Source organism: Tamandua tetradactyla, chromosome 3, assembly GCF_023851605.1.
Source record: "Tamandua tetradactyla isolate mTamTet1 chromosome 3, mTamTet1.pri, whole genome shotgun sequence".
In the NCBI taxonomy this organism is placed as follows: Eukaryota; Metazoa; Chordata; class Mammalia; order Pilosa; family Myrmecophagidae; genus Tamandua; species Tamandua tetradactyla.
Window position 1 is genome coordinate 181,959,541 of NC_135329.1, and position 11,605 is coordinate 181,971,145.

Below are 11,605 nucleotides of genomic sequence, written 5' to 3' on the forward strand. Positions count from 1 at the left end.
TGAAATTGGTACACAGACACGGCCTTGTGTCCTTTCAGGGTTTCAGGTTGCCACACAGGAGCTCTCACGAGTCGCCACTTACAGTGTGCACTGACTGTTTTGTGGAAAAGGAGCAGCAACTGAAAGTCACAGAATATCAAAGACAACCTGCCTGAAGATGCTTCCTTTTGGTGATGCTTGGTGCACCACCTATATTCAGATGTACTCATCTGTGGGAGACAAATAGGTTTGTCTCTATGTTAATTCCATTCCATTGGTAGTGGCTGCCTGGATTTTGAAGCCATACCTACCATTTGTTAGAATGCTGCAGTTGATTGCAGATATCTGCTACCTGGCAACCAGAAGGACCTGACTAGATCTGAACAGAACTTAATCTTTCCTTCTAGCTTTGCCTCATGTTACCAGTTGGGCATAGGGACAAATCAGTCAATTTGGCTAAATTTTCTGGATCCAGAGAAATAAAGAAATGTAGAAACTAAAGAATCTAGCAGGAAAGAACAACTATTCATTTTATTTCTCTTTGAGAAGTTTTGTTGTTTTGTTCTGATTAAGGCAATGCATGTTTATTGCAGGAAGTTTTAAAAACAAAGAAAATTTAAAGAATAAAATTAAAATCATTGCAATCTACTGAAGACATAACTCCCATTAATATTTTGTTAATTTCATGAACCACAAAAACCTCAGAGTCAGCCCGCAAAGCTAGGCAGCAAGTGGCTGTCTCTGAGGATCTACGTTTCCATCCTCCTGCTTTTTTGCATTACATGTGCCAGATGCCACATTCTACTGGCGCCAGAAAAAGGAGGGGAAACAATAGGATCACTACGGCAAAGAGCTATTTCTAGGCTCTCGGCTTTGGTTCAGCCCATTTTCTCTGCTAGGTATTCCTGCCCTCCCACAGCACCTGTCAAAACCCTGTGCATCCCCAAGCATCACCTCAAATATTGCCACCCTCTGCGGTCTCTCCTGCTCCTTGTACAGTTCTCTAGGTAAGTACAGAGAATATGGGAGGTCCCCTAAGTCGTGGAACTGGAATGAAACCCCAGAGGTTTTAAGCTCCAGACCCATGCCACGACTATATCATTTTACTGCCCCTTTATTATTATTCCCATTTCACAGATGAAAAAAAAAACTTCCAGTTGGAGAGGTTTAACACCTTCCTTGAGATCACCGTTCTAGTAAGTGGCAGAGCCAGAATCAGGACCCAGGCAGTCCAATGCTGGATCCTTTTCTGAACCCAGTAAAAGATGGAACATAGCACATATGAAAAAAAAAAAAAAAGAGCCAGAGAATGGAAGCACAGATCCTCCAAAGAACCACATGCTGCCTGCCTTTATGGGCCGATGGTGCTGGGACTGCTCGCTCCGTACCTCCAGCCGTCACCACCCCTAGGCGAGGGAGGCAGGGTCCAAGTTTAGAGGACCTGTTTTGTAAAAAAACAAGTCTCTAAATGTAAATTCCTTCTTTACTTCATTATTAACTAGAGGTAGTAGAGAGCAAGACCTAAAGAAAAGCTTGAAAATGTATTCCTAGATCACCTGACACAGGGAAGATGTTAACCAGTATGAAATGTCTGCAAGGCTGCTGAGAGGAGATACAGGATTTTCTCTTACATCTGAGTGCTTAAGCAAAACTGAAGGGTTGGAAAATTATAGAAAAGCCAATTTCAACTCCGTATTAAAAAGAATTTCATTGAGTCAACAAGTATATAAATATCTACTAAATAAAAGACTCTTTGCTGGCTACAGCGGTTATGAAAAATAATGCCCAGGTGCTACTCTGGGAAATAAGGAAATAATTACCATTTATAATGAAAATATCAAACCAGATAAATGAAATACAGATAAATCACTATGGGAGATTATTAGGGGAAATTATTACTTTCTGCTTTAGGGAGAAGATCAATAAATCTTCGTAGGAATGGGGTAGCATTTGAGCTAGTATCTGAATGGTGAAACGTGGATATACAGAAGTAGGGAGCAAAGTATTGCAGCTTATACTCATTTGGATATACCAATCCAGCTGAAGTAACCAAGACCAAAATACCAGCGATTTACACAGCTTAGAAATTTTTTGTCGGATAACAGTCTGTGCATGAGCAGTCAAGAGCTGGCCTAGTGGCACCGCACACCTTCCATCTTCTTGCTGTGCAATCCTTGGCACACAGCATCCATCTCATGGAACAAGTCAGCTGCTCCAGTTTGCACCATCGTGTCTCTCTTCAAGCCAGCAGAAGGCCAAGAAGAAAACATAAAGGACTTGCCAGGTCCCCTAAATACCAAGCTGATGGTTGCTTACATCCCTTTTCATCATAGCCATTGGTCAGAATTTAGTCACATGGGCATATCTAGTTGTAAAGCAGGCTAGAAAATGTAATGGGGTGGGGGTGGTTATTACTAAAGAAAGGTTAGAAAGAAGTCTTGAGAGACAGCTAGCAAGCTGCCGCTGAGCTTTAAAAAAAAAGTGCCGGGCCACGGTGGCTCAGCAGGTAAGAGTGCTTGCCTGCCGTGCCCAAGGACCCGGGTTCGATCCCCAGTGCCTGCCTATATAAAAAAAAAAAAGTGCCAATAAGGAGTTGTGAAGTTGAGTAGAGTTCAGTGGGTAGGTGCTGTGATGAGATACTCAGGTCCATTTTGCAGAATTAAGAGGCTATAAAGGGTTTATTCTTTGTGGTAGTGAGATTCAGTTGTCAGCTTGGCCAGGTGAACGTACCTAGTTTTGTTGCTGCGGACATGAGCTAATGGGACGTGAACCTCATCTGTTGCTGATTACACCTGCAGTTGGCTAGGAGGCGTGCCTGCTGCAATGAATGACATTTGACTTAATTGGCTGGTGCTTAAATGAGAGAGCTCAATGTAGCACAGCCTAAGCAGCTCAGCATGCCTCATCTCAGCACTTGCAGCTCAGCCCAGGCCTTTGGAGATGCAGAAAGAAGTCACCCCAGGGAAAGTTGTTGGAACCCAGGGGCATGGAGAGAAGGCCAGCAGAGACCATCCTGTGCCTTCCCACGTAAGAAAGAACCTCAGATGAAAGTTAGCTGCCTTTCCTCTGAAGAACTAATGAAATAAATCCCCTTTTATCAAAAGCCAATCCATTTCTGGTGTGCTGCATTCTGGCAGCTAGCAAACTAGAACATTCTTCTATCAGTGGCACCAGAAGATAGGTCTCAGCTATTGCCCCTCTTTAGAGTTTGCCTTAACCCCAGGGCAGCCTGCATCTGATGAATGATCATTGTGGAGTTATCAAGGCCCAGCTCTCACTCCAACTCATGACAGATCAGAAGAGCTAATCCAGTTCCAGAGCTCCTTGTGGGATCAGATGAGGCCTTAGTTGGACCTGCAGGAAGTTCACCTCCCTCTGCCCAATCCCACATCTTCCCTTCCACTCCTCAATGATGGAAGAGCACCCCTTAATAAACATTCTGCCTCCTGATCTCTGCCTCACGGTCTGCTTCCCAGGGAACCCAGTCTTGGATAATCACCAAGAGTTTGGTTGTTTCAGAGCATAGAGGATATAAAAGGAAAAGGAAGAAAGTGAAGAAGATGCTGTAGTATTAGTAATGCTGTAGAGATCCTGCACTGTCATACGTGGCCTTGACTACGCAGGCAGTTTCAAGGAAATTTCTGAGGGCAGTTTCAAGGAAATTTCTGAGGATCAGAGTAAAGGAAACTGACAGCAGTAGAAAACACGGATTGCAGGTAAGGGAGGCAGGAGCGGGGTAGACCAGAGATCTACCAAGATGGAAGATAACGGAGAATGGACACAGGTCTCTGGCAACATGAAATGGAAAAGTGGGGATAGGTCACTGAGGTAGAACTGACAGAACTGGGAAGTTGACTGTGGGAAACAATAGGAGGGGAGAATAATAGCTGAGGGTCAGATTTGGTAACAGGTGATTGAAATAACTGGGACAGTCTGGAAGGGATTTTGATTAAGACGGTAAAAATTTTTCAGATTTGGATCTGTTGGAAATATAGGTGAAGATATCTAGCAGGCCATTAAAATGAGGCTATAGAGCTCATTAGAAGGGTTAAGATGAAAAGATTTATTTGAGAACCACTAGGGTGTGGGGAGGCAGAGGTGATGGGGAGAAAATACAGTATACATGAAACAAAGAACCAAGATTATTTCCATGAGGTGGAAGCTGAATTCTGTTGGTCCCAAGAACAGAACTGAGCAAGCAAAGGTAAATCAGACCTTCCTCTTGTACCTACAATTCTAATTGATGTGGAAGCAGTAGTGATCTTCCATAAAGGGGAACATAATAAACCCATTTACCAAAACACCTGATAGCTTTATTGGACCATATGAAAAAAATTGAGTGAAACTGGAATGTTCACACTTGAAGAAACTTTTTGGCAGCATTCCTGGGTGGCAAAAAGTGATGAAAAAAGAAAAAAAATCACAAACATTTGGCATTCCAGGAACAAGATGCAAGAATGACACTGCTGTACTTACTCAGAAGCCAAATATTGATTCTTCAGCATGGTAGTCATTGATCAATCACATCACCAGAGCTCTTCACAGGAAAATATTATTCCTTGGCATGATGACTTAAGAGCCTCAGATTGGTGTAAGGTGGGACACAGAGAAAGGTGGTAACTGTTCTTGAGTCTCCAAATTACATTCTCAATGCCATACAAAGGAAATGTGAGATACATAAGGACATTTTATCATAGATTTATTTTGAGAAATGAGAGCTGAATATAGGAAATAAAAGGAGCCAGTCCAGGTAGAAAGGTATAGGTGTAGGTAACCAAAATAGCTCCGACTACAGTTGAAGTCTACAAGTTGTATAAACTTTCCTTTCTTGGTGATATACGCCTGGGACCACATTTAATTAACCATGGTTAGAAATGAAGAAATAAGCTTTTTAATTTAAAATTGGAGGATTCTGAGAAGGCCTTGTACTCAAATATTTTACATGATACCACTCAGATGAAAGGAGGATAATGTAGTGATTTCAATCAATTTTTGCTTTGTTCTCATATATACTGAGTGGGTAGCTGCCCATATGGGATTAAAAGCCTCTAGCTTTTTACAGATGAAGGAGTTACAGATGAATATCCCTGGAGAAAGTCCTTTGACTAAGTTTTGTGCAGTTTCCAGTTACCTAGAAAGGCAAACAATCCACATATCCACAAACCCCATATCACTTATATTAATGGAATATTAGAAATATTTTGCGACATAAATCATTTCTCCTACTGATTCACCTACAATATTTTGATAGTTAAATAAATAGCTTTGTAATTCATTTGGTTAGCAGGCTTTGTATATATTTACTTTATTTTATTATTGTGAGAGTAAAAGGTACATTTTGAATTTCCTGCACAAAAAGTTTTTGACAATTAAAAAAAATATTGTCACCTTATTTTTGAAGCAGTTCTTTTTCATCGTGGAAAAATTGTATCCTGGTAAGCATCCCTAACAGAATAATCCCAACCCTTCCTAAGACTGTCTCCCCCTCCCAGATTTTCTGAGGACCTGAGAACGCCTTTAGCCCCACCATTCATCATGAGAGAGGCTGTTGTTTAGAATGTGTTAATGGAGTTAATCTTAGTCTCGGGAACTATTGTAGAAAAAGTGAAAATGTGGTGCCAGGAAAGCTACTGGGAAACATTGTTCTGCATGGTCTATGCCTGGAGGAGAAATGAGCTGGGGTGGTTTAGAAATGAGGTGGGTCATGTTTGTTCATATGACTTTTCAAAAATGCTCAGAGAGTGGGCTTGGATCTATTCACAGATAAACATGGCTTTTGTTTTGTTGGTTGTTTGACTTCTCCCCCTATTCTAGGATTTTCTGTCTGAAAAGTTTACGTCTGGAGGAGGTAAGGAAGATGTTCAACAATCTTGACAACCGGCAGGATGCCAGGGTGTTTCAAAAACTTGCTGGGTGTTTGATGAGATGTCCAGTGAAAATGATTCTGGTGTGGTTGCCTTATGTCCGTCTGGTCCTGAAATACAACTCCTGTTGAACTGGGAACTCAGGAAATTTGTTTGAAATCAAATGACCTGTTCTGCTAGCAAAGATGACCTACGTTGAATATCAAAACCAGCTGCTATGTTTAAGATCACAGATGGTCAGCTTTCTGATAGCAATTCTGGATCAGGTTTCTAGTTGAAAAAAATCACAAAGTTCTATAAGGAAATTTGTAAACTCTCCACTAAGATTAATTGATGCCCTGGCTGTTGTCACAAGTTTGTTAGATTCTAGAAGTTTTCCACGTGATTATTTATTGAAAGCCATGTATTAATGGGTGCCCCAAGATGTGTGTCAGGTAGAAATTTAGTTTGAACATGGGCCCCCAAGATGGGATGAGGATTATGTATATCCAGAAATTGGAATACATAGTATGCTTTCTCAAATATATGCTTAAATGTATAAATTTAAATTTCCTTAGGATATAATTCTCAGACATGTCAGAGGCATGGACATGTTAAAAGAAATGTACTGGTCTGCAGGAGCTGCCAGTTGTTAAAGTAGAGGTAGGTCACCTGTGTTCCTGAGGTTTTCAAGGAAGATGGGAGGCAGGAAGTACACAGGAGCCTGATTGTAGAGAGATTGAATGGAAAAGAGGCTTAATACTCTCCACATACCTTTTTGGTTAAGGTTCAATAGTTTCAGATATGCCTAAGAACAAGTATATTTGTTTGATACAAGTACATTTCATAAGCATAAAAGGCTGTAATTTTGTTCTTGAATTTCATTAACATCATGCAATTTCAAAGCTTGCATGGATTGAAGATCTAAAAAATAAGAGACCTAAGTCCTTGCTTTTTCCCATAACCTCTATCTTAATACATGGTTTTATTTCCCTCATTTTGCTTTTTGCTCTCTTAAATTACCTTACATATGTATTTGTTTACTTAAATATTGTTAGTCTTCTCCAGTAGAATGTAAGTTCCACAGGAGCAAGAACTTCACTTATTTTGTTTATTGGTGTATTCTCCTATGCTCCTATATGATGAATGGAACATCATGGGGGTGTGTGTGTGTATGTGTATGTGTGCACGTGTACATATATAATGTTGAACAAATTACTTTGGTTTGAGAAATGGAACATTGTGTGTGAGTGTGTGTGTGTGCATGCACACATATGTATATAAGGTTGAACAAATTACTCTGGTTTAAGCAAATATGTGAGCTTATTGCAGTACCTTTTTCTTTCTGGTCTCAATCTGCTGGATTCCCCCTTAGCTTGTGGATTAATCTGTGGCTTAAAATATATCTTGATGATCTCTCATGACATACAGAGGACGTTCTTTGAAATTTGCAAGTTGTCATTCATCTCAACACAATCTTCCTTCCTCAGCAGGAAGACACTGTGAATGGACCTTCACAGGAATTGACAAACCTCTCCTCTCACCGTCCTTGACAACAGGAGCAAAGTAGTGAGAATGGTGGTCATAGGGAACAGAGAATGATTATTGTCACGCCAGCAAGGACTGAAGTTCAGGGTCGAGTGTGGTGTCTGTTCTGGTTTCCCGCCATATTCATTAGCACTAATTAAATGACAAGGTGCTCTAATAGTAGTCATTCTAAATAAAAAGGAAAACTACCATTTTTGGTGAATGAATTTTTGCCTCATCTGTTTTGCATGAGTAATAAAGAGCATTAATTTAGGATAAAGGCTTTCCATCAATGATATGGACTTCTGATTTATTTTTGCTTGAAATTTAGGTGCAGGTAAATAAGCATAATCCTTAGTTCTTGATATACCCTATTAGTAGTTCACTGATATTTTGCATGCATATATGTATTTACTTGCTTATCTATGTATTTGTTTAAAATCTTATAAAATGCCTCCCAGGGAGCTTCATGAAACTGAAAACCAGGAGAGAAAGCTAGCAGATGACGCCATGATCGCCACGTGCCCTTCCAGATGAGAGAGAAACCCTGAACTTCATCAGCCTTCTTGAATGAAGGTATCTTTCCCTGGATGCCTGTGATTGGACATTTCTGTAGACTTGTTTAATTGGGACATTTTCTTGACCTTAGAACTGTAAACTAGCAACTTATTAAACTCCCTTTTTAAAAGCCATTCTGTTTCTGGTCTATTGCACTCCAGCAGCTAGCAAACTAGAACAACTCCCCAACAGCCATATCTAACTCCCTTTTTCATAATCTCCTGTTTCAGTTTCCTAGGCTGCTTAAAGCAGAAGTCATGAAATGGGTTGACTTAGAGCAATGAGAATATATTAGTTTGCAGTTTGAGGCCAAGAAAATGTCCAAATCACGGTATCATCAAGGTAAGGCTTTCTTCCTAAATATGGGCTGCTGTTGATCCTTGGCTCCTCTGCCATCTGACAAGGCACATGGCACCATATTCTTGTCTCTCCCTTCTCTTTCAGTTTTCATTGCTTTCACCTTCTTGTTTCTGTGGCTCTCTCTCTATGTTTTCATTCTGTTTATAAAAGAATCTAGTAATAAGATTTTGTTCCATCCTGAATGAGAGGAGTCGCACCTTAACTGAAGTAGCCCCATCAAAAGATCCTACTTACAATGGGTTTTCAGCCACAGGAATGGATTAGATTTAAGAACATGCTTTTCTGGAGTCCATACAGCTTCAAACCACCACACCTCCCAACGGAGAGGCTTTTCCTCCCAGTCTTACTTGCATACAAATGACCATGTAACTTAGACATGGTCCATGAATTTCAAGCCTAAGGCCATTGAGGAGGGTCCCCCAATTAAAAGGGGACAGATGCAGCTGGACTGAATCCTTCTTCCTGCTTCTTGCCTTGAATACAGTTCTGATACCTGGAGATGTGGCTGCTATCCTGTGAATCTAAGGGAAGGTTAAGAGAATCATAAAATCATAGAAACAAAGGGCCTGCTATCCTTGGATCACGGAATCAACATCAGGAACTACATATCTCTAGGTTTCTTATTAGATAAGAAAAATCAAAACATTTTTGTTTAAGCCACTATTCTTAGTTTTCTGTTACTTGCAGCATAATCCATTCTTAACTAATATATTATGTTATAAAAAGTACCTCTTAACTAGATGTAAACTGTTTCTCGTGTCCTAAGAACCAAAATTTAAAATCTAGTCATTGAATGGAAAGTATTTTTTTTAGGGAAAAATGATTTTGAAACTTTATGCTTAGCATCTACTTTTAGATTACAGTTTGTCAATCTAAAACAACTTATGAGGATGTGTCCATAATCACATCAAAATAATATCTACATTCAGAAAACTATAGTAAAAGTTTTGTCACTAGGTGAAGAAAAAGAAAATCTAAGTGGGTGGTTGACTTATTTTTACTACTTGAAATATTTGTGTAGATATGTGAAAGAAATTCCATCAATGCAAACTTGATTAATGACACTCACTATTCCAGAGTATTCTCAGAAACAAATTCAAACCAGCATTTATTGAGAAATTACTATATGTGTTTTGGGTTCTAAGACTACTGAGTGAAGCCAGACATGATCCCCACTCTGAAGGAGCTCACATTTTGGTTGGGGTAGGAGTAGAAGGTGAGGGGAGACAGATAAGCATGAATAAAAGTTAGAATGTGTAAGTGCATAATGAAGGTAAGAACAAAATCATGTGGGAACCTGGAGCATAGCAGAACTAGCTCCCTCACATATACCACCAGGTGTATTCTCACCTCGGGATTTCTGTTCATGTGGTAAGAAGATTTATGCATTTATCAGGTCTATGCCCTCATTTGTCCTTTCACAGATTTCTTCTTGGCCTTAATCCCTGATTTTCACACTGGGGCCCTAGATTTCTGGGCTGTAGCTGCCCCCATCACGCTGCTCGTATGCACTGAAATGGAGGTTTCATATCTATGGTTTGTTACTTCGTCATCACTGAGCCCTTAGGTAAAAGAAATGTACTGTCACTAAAACTTTACACTTTGTTTTCATTGTTGCCTTGATTTTTAAACCAAATGGAAAACAAATAACTTATGTTGTGGTCTCCTTTGGAAATGAGTAAGCCAAAAAAGAGGATAATTATGTAAGTCTTGTAATTACACGTAACTCAACTCTTGGTAAAGCCATAGGAATCCCTGCAGACTTTGTGACCTATCAGAAGGAATGGGTACATCTTGAGATGTACCCTGGAAAGAAATTACCACTTTACCTATTACTACAACTACAGTATCTTCACTTGGAGAACGAGGAAAAATATGAATGAACTAATCCTGTATCCTCAAGTAACTTTTCTTTTCTGCACATTTTGGAATCAGTGTTCCCATATCATCTGACTACTTCACTGCAACTTGTCCTTATGATTTTGATGGCACTTAAAGAATGACTCATCCACTTACCCCAATGTGTATTCCAGGAAATTGCCCTTGTTTATTGCCATCTTCAAATGATAGAAAAGCATAAAATAGAGAGAATAATTATTTTCACAATCTTTTCCAAAATGTTAAAGAAGTACCCCCATTCTTAAAAGCTGCCCCCATCATTTTCAAATTAATGCACTGCTGAAGATTCCAGCTATCTATATAAATGTTCTTGAATTTCATTAAAATTAATCACAAGTCCTTTTAAATGTCTTTGAGAATTGCTTCAAGTGACAAAAATCAGAAAATCTATCCATAGGGCATATTCAGCTAATTGCAATTTACTTCTCAACTGGTCATTCTGTAGCTCTAGAATGTAACTGCTTAAAACTGAAACAACTCTTTGAATGATAAACACTAGTCAACCCAGTTATTTAGCGTTATATAATTAAAATGACCCACTGATTTCTTGAATATAGTTTAACAAGTTAGAGTGATGATGTGATAAGCTGAGTCCAGATGTAACTTGTTAAAATTATTTTTCCCGTAAGGTGAACATACAATATGCTCCCTCCCGGTCGGTATTGGCGAGAAATAGGAGAATAAGGAGAGACTATACAATGAAGAGAATAGAATGTGATAGATAATGCATGTGTCTGTATGCACACTATTTGGGCAGATGTGTCATAATAAATAAAACTACATTTTGGAAACAACCCTGTACTAACTCATACCAGTTAAGTGACAAGTGGATAGTTACTTCATTTAATGGTAAAGTGGTAAAAGATAATAAACTGTGTTTTCCTTAGGATCACATGAGAACATTATTACAGGTTGAATTATGTCCCCCAGGAAGATATCTAATCCCCAGTACGTCAGAATGTGACTGTATTTGGAAATAGGGTGTGTTCTAGTTTGCTAGCTGCCGGAATGCAATATACCAGAAACGGAACGGCTTTTAACAAGGGGAATTTAATGAGTTGCTAGTTTACAGATCTAAGGCCGAGAAAATGTCCCAATTAAAACAAGTCTATAGAAATGTCCAATCGAAGGCATCCGGGGAAAGATACCTTGGTTCAAGAAGGAAGATGAAGTTCAGGGTCTCTCTCTCAAGTGAGACGACACATGGTGAACACAGTCAGGGCTTCTCTCTCGGCTGGAAGGGCGCATGGCAAATATGGCATCATCTGCTAGCTTTCTCTCCTGGCTTCCTATCATGAAGCTCCCCAGGGAGGCGTTTTCCTTCTTCATCTCCAAAGGTCGCTGGCTGGTGGACTCTCTGCTTCATGGTGCTGCAGCATTCTCTGCTCTCTCTGAGTCTCTCATTCTCCAAAATGTTTCCTCTTTTATAGGACTTCAGA